The 8,964-nt window shown below is 39.7% G+C and overlaps 1 long non-coding RNA gene across 2 annotated transcripts; it reads right to left on the bottom strand.

The window, feature by feature from the left end:
• Window positions 1-626: 626 nt before the first annotated feature.
• Window positions 627-8,267, bottom strand: LOC116652951 (uncharacterized). 2 transcript variants are annotated; one of them, XR_014942606.1, is made up of 3 exons: window positions 8,111-8,267; window positions 7,567-7,740; window positions 627-4,304 (listed from the first exon to the last, which is right to left on the bottom strand). It is a non-coding gene; the product is annotated as an uncharacterized LOC116652951 (long non-coding RNA). The 2 variants fall into 2 exon arrangements; XR_004306203.2 differs by lacking the exon at window positions 627-4,304 and adding an exon at window positions 4,819-5,651.
• Window positions 8,268-8,964: the final 697 nt, after the last annotated feature.

The raw sequence follows: 8,964 nt of genomic DNA, 5'->3' as shown, positions 1-8,964 counted from the left end.
GGCCATATTCACATCAAGATGGGCTGTGGGACTGTGCTCTGTTACCAATGATGGTTACTTGGAAGTGTTTGACAGGGTGATGTATGCAGCCTTCTCAATATTCTTATTCAGTTGTATAATTCCAAGCCCTGCAGTGTTGTTATCCCTTAAGAAAACTGCTTTCTGTTTCAAAAACACCAACTCCGAATGCTAAATGGAAAGGAGATTAAAAAAAAAAAATCACAGTGGTAAAAGATGCACATTTCTACCCTCTTCACTGCGCAACAAGCTGATTCAGTATTTGCTTCTTTGCCTTCTTATGAAGATATAAATAGTTACTTTGGGAAATCTGTGAGCAGAATTGAGTATAGTGCTGACTCATCCTCAAAAGATTTGATTTGGCTTGCACGTTCCCAAGTACTGACTTCCCATTCTGGGCTATATCAACCACAGTGCCCAGATCTAATGTAAAAAGCATTAATAACATCAGAAGTTCTTCTTCTAGCTTCAGTGGCCATCTTTTTTATCACGACCTTAGTGAAAGGAAATGCTTTAGAAATTTTAATGTTGTTAGTCATGAATAACAATTAGCCATATTTCATAAAGGCCAACTGAAAAGTCTGGTTTTCCTGTGTTATACTCTGCAGTCAATAGAATATAGTCTGTGCCTTATATTTGGAAGCAGAAGATCTTCAAGGCCCCTTCCAACCCAAGCCATCCTATGAATCTATTTTAAAAAGCTAGATGTAGTCTTGAGAAGAGATGTGGCTTGTCATGAGGATATATGTCATGACAGTAAGAAATGTCACATTCATTGAATTTCATCTTCAATAGAGTTTGTTAAGAAAAACAAGAGAAAGGAAGAGAGAATTTTGAAAGAAAACACATTGAAAGAGAGCACTGAGAGAGGGAAGATGGATAATTTAGAAGACTGGGGAATGGGAAGGGTGTGGATGTTGAAACTATCAGTGCAGAGTCAAAATTGGCATATGCTCATCAAAATGCTCTTAATAATATGTTTTAGCTATAAGATCCTAATTTCAACAATGTTAATCCAGAATGGCTGAAAAGCTTCAGGTATATTAACTAATGCTCTGCTTGCCCAGTATGTTGGCTTCCTAGTCAAATAATCCTATAGATTAAAACAGCACCTAAGTAGACACAAGACTCAGGGAGTTTAGTGAGTAAAAGTCCTTTTAAACAATAACTGGGTTACATCTGATCTTCTAAGAACTTTGGGGCAGTTGGTATTTGGATTCAGAATTCCTTTGGTCCTTGGATTCTTTGTGTTGTTACAGTTTAAGTTGCAGACTTATGTAGCTTAAGTTTAGCTACAAAACTGAAGTAAAAGGCTAGCAGAATAGGAAATGTATATAACAGTCCAATATTCCCATCCAATTCAGGTAAATGCAAAAAGGTCTGTATGGATAACTAAAACATGGGTCAAAAAGGCAAGGAGTTTATACTTCTAAAATTGTTTAGCCAAGAAGCTTTGGTGGCATTGGATCATCACAGTAGGTTGTAGTTGTGGCACTCAGGGATTTGTTTTTTGTAGATATGAGCATTATGACTTCTGTGTCCCTTGTAATGTTCAAGAGACATCAGGGAATTAAATGGGTAGAAGAAACAGGACAGTGCTGGAGAGCTGCTCCCTCAGAGGCAGTGGGAAGTAAAGAATAAATTAGAACAGCTCTGAGTTGCTGTAATTTTCACAGCAGATTGGACATGCAGAGTTGCTGAGAATTAACACCTGTGTTTCTGCAGAAATAAATCCTCAGGAGAAGTGCCACAGCCCTCAATAGAGATGAAAACAGCAGGGCTCTACAGAAACAGAAAGGCATCCCCTGTAAATGTGTTCAGTGCCTCTAGGACTTAAGGAGAATGCAGTTCTCCCTGCAACAAACATTAATTTAGATATCATGGATGCTTGGAGAGAGTATGGCATGAGAATGAAAATACAGAGGCACGTATTTATTCTTATCACACTCTCAAAAATTTTTAAAAATGTTAGAATGTATTTAATTTTAAAGTCATTTCCTGAAGAGGAATCTGGATAGCACAGATGAGATTGCAGGTGAAAGAAAGATACCACTCATTGACCAGCTCCCTATGGATCAGTGAAGGTTTCAATCTGTGGGAAAAATCCTCAAGTTCAGCAAGCGTCACAGAAGAGGTTATTTTAGTATCTAACAAGAAGATGGATATAAAGAATGGCCTTAAAATCCCCAGGGGCTTTGAGATGCATGATACCATCAAGAGCAGCTGTCTGCCTTTCCCACCCTAGCACGCCTCTTGGCTGCCATGGAGCCCTCACACTATGCAAACCACCACTCTCTGACTGAATGACACTGTACTCGAACTTCTGCTCCTCTCAACAGAGGTTGTTTTCTGCTTGCAGATTTTCTTTCATTTCCTCTCATGCAGCTGAAACATTTAGTGATTTCGTCCAGTACTTCACTTTTGTGATACCTAGGGCCATATTGCTATTGTATGTGAATTTAGAGAAGTACTGAAGGGTCCAAGGACGGGACAACCTGGCAGATGAAATTTGCTTGGGATAGGCAAGAGGTGGGAGATGATGAGGAGAGTTTTGAAAGAACTTGGTAAAGAAGGGAAGGAGGCAAAAAGAATTTATGAGATGTTACACATACATGGTATCAGTAGAGACTATAGGAATAGAGGAAGAAATTCCAAGAGAAAATAAAGGAACAGAATCAGTGGAAAAAAACCACATAAATAGGGAAGTTGTGCTTATTATATTGGGTTTTAAAATGTTAGTTCCCCCACATCCTTGAATATTTTCAGAGCGCTTAATAATAGATTGGTTTAATTATAATTCATTGATTGCACACACTTTAAGATCTTGCTGAAAAATTATTTAATCCCACCATTTTTGAGCAGCTTAGTTGCACTACCACCAAACGTGGGCAAAAAGGAAAAAAATCCCACTCTTCCTCTGTAGCACTAGTGATATATCAAGAAAGAGAATCAATTTAATACATTGCCACTGCAATGTGGATTTCCAGAACCATTGAGCTGAAAAGTACAACCCCACCAGTCTGGTACCATGAAAATGAAAGTTGATGTCTTCCTGGATCAATTTTATCATGAAAATAATGGCATCAGTCTGGGTACAAGATTTAAAGCCCTCAATGCTTTGGGGAAGATACACTCAATAACCTACATAAGAAAGTTGATTGATTGAGAGTGGCTGGAACACACATAAAGCTGACATTTTTACCCATCTGGGCCTTTATCAAGACTGATAGGCTGAAACATTGTCTTTCTGAATGTTTCTTCTGCTTTCATATGGAAGCCCCTGGGTTTGCATTACTCTGGAGACTCCCATAAGGTGTGTATACAGTATATCTGATAGGACTCTGAATATGTCTTGATGGTGCATGGAAAATAAACTAAATTCATACTCCATCTAGATATCTCAGAAGGGAGACATTATGTTCACTCTTTAATCTTTTTTTTTTTTTTTTTTTTTTAAGTCCAGACACCAGCAGGTAAAGGTCCTGGGAACAAACAGCCTTTTAGGTACAGGTAATCTGGGGGCACCTGTCTGTCCAACCTTGACTACAAAGGAACTCTTAGCCACTCCTGGGTGCCAGACAGGCTTACAACCCCCAGAACTTTGGTCTCCAGGGTCCTTGGGGAGGTGGTGTGGCCCAGCAGACATTTGCCCTAGGTTAAAACAAAGCAACCCGCTGGCAGTTGCAAATGACAAGAAAGGTTCTGAAAATGGGGCAGCAAATGAAAATGAACATGGGTTCATTTTAGGAACTAAACAAAGGCTAATGAAAATGCTCATAAAGAAGAAAAAACTTAATATGCTGTTATGAAAACATATAATAATTATGAGCATTAACGGCATCAGAGGCCTGAGCGAAGAGAGTTGCTTGGTATTTCCCTGAAGATAAAAAGCCATCTGTGTGCTTCAGGAATCATCATTTTTACTTCTCCAGGGTAGAGGATGATTTGCACTTGCTAAGCTTCCATTCACTATATACAAATGTTACCCTCTACAACAGTGGCAGTTGAAAAGTGTTCCTACAACTAATGGCAAAAAACAAACAGCCTAAATAAGATGGATTCACAAGTTAACGCTTAGGTGAACAAATCCAAGGAGAGCAAATAATGTCATCTAAATTAAGTGAATTCTCTCATTACAGCTTTCTCCTCCTTCACTCCAAGAAGTCGATGAGTTTCTGCAGCGTTTGATGAAGGAAGAAGGAGGTTTCATCACTGTGAGCTCTGAGTCTCCATGTTCAGTCTCTGCTCTGGTAATCATGAGCAGCTGTGGTCAGATGGTTTCAGCACTGGGGAGAAAACGTTTGAATTCTTCTGAATGACTGGCTTTTCTTGCACTTGTAATATACCAATTTTTGTGTGAATATGCCCAAAATTTTTGTGAAAAAATGCAATCCAAATGAAAAAATATTTGTTAGAAAATGACAAAAATGTACATAGTTTTTAGACAATTTGAATGTTTACAGCAGACTGGATTATGTACCTAATGCAGTTTATTCTGCTCCAATCACCCTTGCATTAAAAAAGACGAGGAAAGAAGAAGATACACATACACAAAAGCAAGCTAGGAACAGTTTGTCTTCAGGTTAACCGTCTAGAGACCAACCACTACATGATTGGAGTTTCTTTACCACTTGTAAGTTATTACCATTTTTGAGATGGTGTGTGTAAGACTGCCGAAGCAGGGGAGGTTTTAGTTTGTTGTGAGGGCTAATTAATATTATGCTGAAAGGTGTGGTCATAATAGTGGTTTGTCATGCTTAGCATTCCTGTTGAATAAACACACAGTGTCCAAAACATGTATTAGCAGGTAATCCACTGTATTCATTTCAGAAGTCTCAATTGTTCACATATTAAATTAAGATCAATTCTCCAAAAATTTATAGACATCATTAAGCCAAATGGCAAAGAGAAATGATTCCTTAACACAGAGTAAGCTCTTCCAAATATAGGTCATCTTCTATTCCCCATTGAACCATGCCTAAAAGGATTCTCTTCTTGCCTGGGTCTCACACAGTATAACACAAAACTTACAGAAGTCCATATTGCTGGTACCAGGACATACTTTAAGGCTGTATTTCAAGTACCCATGGACAATTCTTTACAATCTTTTTGAGCAAATAAGTAAATGTGAAATTTCAAAACTAAACAAATTAATTGTTTCAGCTGATTTCCATGCACCATGAAATGTAAAATTTACATTTATCCTTTATTTCCTCATATACCGATCCTCTGATTTCCCAGAGAAGCTTTTTACTGCCTTATAGTTTCCTTCTGGATATTCAGCTGTATCAGTCACTATCGATGTAGTTGTCCAAGTTCCCCTCAAACTGCAGTTTTTGTCAGTGAAATCTTGTATTCTAGATCCGTGTGTGATTTATATGAGATGCTGTCAAATCAATAAAATTTCACTTTAACTGCCAGAAAAAAAATAATAATCTATGCAGCAGTTATCCCCGTGAGGATTTTAACTAGTCATTGTGTAGGTGCTGGTAAGTGAATAAAAAAGGTGGTGAAATAGATCTCACTCAATATGCCTTTTAACTTCATTCTTCTTTCCAAGCTCATCTGGGCCCTGAACCCTGGCTTTTTCATTTCAGCTTGGTTTGTTTAAGTGTTTCTCTTCTCTTTCATACCTAGGGAAAAAGTTACAGCAACATGAGTCCCTATACCAGTCTGGTCACCTTTGTAGCAGCTACATCTCTGGTACCAAAGCCAAGCTCTGCTGGGTGCCGTCAGTGCAAACCCTAGCACCAAAAAGGGAAAAGCAGCTCTTCCAACCAAATCAGCACTTCTCTTCCACTTTATAATGTCTCACACTCTCTTACTCTATCCTCAGGCACCAGGACAATGAACTTCAGAAACATGCAGGCATAATTCAGCTGCTAATATTGAGTGTGGCTGCTTCAGAGATTATTTATTTATGTATTTGAAATGAGCACGTGTGAATAGTTCCAGATTAAGTACCTTGCTGTAAATCCTGCCCACGTTGTATAATTATTGCTTAGCTGGGATGAAGCCTGCATAATCCATTACTGGGTTTCATTAAAAGACAAGAAGGAAAACTTCACAGGTCCCCTAAAGAATGGAAAAAGCTTTACCAAGACAATTTTTTTTCCAGTGAAATTTTTTAATTTTATCATGAAAAAAAAGAAGTGAAATATCGTCAGCTACCTTTCCTCAGCAGCATTAAATATTTGATGCAGTTTAGTCTGTGGATGATAGGTGCACCTCAGTTAAATCTATGACAACTAAGGGGGTGCCTGAGCACTAAGTTGGAAACTCATTTTTGATGGTCTGTGGTGAGTTGCAGAATGAAGAACCATGGTCCAGTCATTCCAGCTGGAGGTTCAGGATTAACACCCATTTCAACTGCAGACTATCAGCATGCCCATGCATGGAAACCTCCTCAAAATACAAGTGCATGGCTTTCAGCATAGACTCAAATATGAATTTTCAGAACCTTTTAGCATCCAAATGTTTGCCAGTGAATGTCCAGGGCAGCCCAAATCTTGCTGAGAGAGTGTAGAAGGTCTCACACTTGAAAGCCTATTTTTTTTCCTCTCTCTGGGACTCCTTTCACATACAGTTATTCCATGCTAAGTGGGACTGATACTCAAGGATGGAATGAGTGCTGCCCTCCCTCTGCCCTCAGCCACCACCTGGCTACTTCGGGGCTGCTTTCCAGTTCTCTCAAGCAGAGGAAAGATTACACCTTTGCCTCCTTCTGACAGCTATCACCTTGGAAAAGAGGCAGAGGGAATGGTATTCTCACTATCCCTATTGTCCTTTCAGTGGCCTTTACATGGCATTCAGCTTGCTAGATGGCACCCGGACCATTTTCTGTGTTGAATCATAGAACAGCAGAGGTGTGGAGAAATGTCTACTTTGCCAGCAGCAGCTGGGCTGATGCATGAAGCTGGTGTCAACCTGTTCACCTCTGATGAGAGCAAAGTGCTTGAGGGCAGCCCTTCAAGGGTTTGAGTAGTGGCTGGATTTTTCCCTTTTTTCTTGATGTAATCATCTGGGCAAAAGTACTTATATGTTCTTGAAAACCTTTGTTTTGGGATGTAACCTGTCTGCTAGAAATATTGGAAAGTTTATGTATGAGACTGGGTGGGCCCAAGTTGTTTTCATTGGTGCACAGTGACAGAACAAGGGGATGCGGACACAAACTGGAGCACAGGAAATTCCTTATGAAGGTAAGGAAAAACTTATTTGAGAGTTACAGAACAGTGGAACAGGTTGCCTAAAGAGATAGTGGAGTCTCTTGTTCTGGAGATATTTAAAGCCCACCTTTGTAACCTCCTATAATGAACCTGCTTTAGCAGGTGTGTCAGACTAGATGGTATCCAGATGTCCCTTCCAACCTCTCTGCTTCTGTGAATATGCTGTGTGGAATAGTACTTCCTTGTCCCATAGTGTGGTGGGAAACATAATCGAGAGAAACACATGAGATGCTCAAAACTAAGGAGAGGAAGTCAAGAAGAGAACCTGAGGCCAAAAGGAACCCCCTAAGATAGAAGAAATGAATACTTAAGCCAGAGTTACCTTAGCAATAGACTTTCAACTTCATTTATCCGATTAATGCATCTCAGCAAACTTTCAGCAAGCCATGAAATATCTCCTGTAATCCTGCAGAGATCCTGCATTTCCCAGCTTACTCATGGCCTCCTGAAGAGCTGCTTCACTGGAGTCAACATACAGCAGCTGCCATGGTGTTTTCTGCAAAGCAAACACCTCAGTGAATTACCCAGTAGACCTCAGCAGAAATTAATCAAATAGCTGTTTCTTAGCTTGTAAAGTAATCAATGGTCACAGCCACTGCACTGTGCGAATATAACTGTCTGGTTGCAAAAAGACTATCCAAGACAACATGGTTTGGGTTTGTATGTCATTATTTAATGATCATTAGCCCCACAAGGATCAAAGGCAACCTTAAAATCCTGGTAGTAGTGCTGGAATGTTTGTCATTCAGACTAATGAACAACTGGCAAAAGTTTCTATATCTAAGAATCAGCTTTGTAATCATTTACTTTCAAGTTTCCATGTTGCAGGAAAGTATTTTGTACATATTTTTTTAAATGAAACTCACCTGCTGCTGGTGGAGCTAACAGCTGGCTGCATGTGAAGAGTTTAACGAAGTGCTAATTAAAATTAATTACATGTTGATTGACCTGCCTTACCAACAAAGCATGGCCCACTTTAAATGCCTCATAGATCTCAGCTGGGTCTTGTCTGCAGTGGGTGTTTGCTTTTGCCCCACTGTAGCTATCACTAATCCAAACTGTTATCGATTGCATACCATCTCTTGCAATTTGCTCTGGTAGGAGGATGTTTGTGTGCAGTCCTGCTGGCATGCCAGCACTGAGGTGAAAGATCACCTGAGGAAGGGGGACGGGCCTTCTGTTTTAACAAGGTGAAAGTTTTTGTTGATGTGGCTTCTCCTGGGGTTCCTACTGGAGTGATCAATGGTCTGTAATGAGCACAAGGTGCAGCTGCCTGCATTGCATTGCACTGCACTGTTTGCCACTTAGCAAGGCTTGCGTAGGCATAGAAATGTAGGCCTTGCTGACATTACTACGTTGCTTTGGATGAAATAAGAAACAAATCTAAAGTACAGCTTCTCCTCCTGAGGACCTCCCTAGGCAAATAAATCCTTAACCTTTTGCAGATGCTTCTGCAGCCGCTGCCAAGAGCAAAGGTTTTCTTTGAAGCAGTGCTTTTTTCAGACTTCTTTCACAAATGAAGTCATGTTAAAGCAGGAGTAACACTCACAAGTGCAGAGAAGCAGCTAAGCGTGTTGTTGTTCATGTAGGCTTGTTTCTGCATCATATATTCTTTGTCTGACAAGCATTAATACTTTATAACAAGTATTTCCAAGTTCATTCTGGCTGTAAAGGTCATACTCAGTTTGAGATCTAGATTCTTTAAGATGTCCTATTTTGG

This window comes from Coturnix japonica, chromosome 2, assembly GCF_054131305.1.
Source record: "Coturnix japonica strain WE chromosome 2, WE-NBRP24, whole genome shotgun sequence".
Lineage (NCBI taxonomy): Eukaryota > Metazoa > Chordata > Aves > Galliformes > Phasianidae > Coturnix > Coturnix japonica.
The sequence above is the reverse complement of the archived record's forward strand: the minus strand, read 5'-3'. Positions and strand labels throughout refer to the sequence as shown.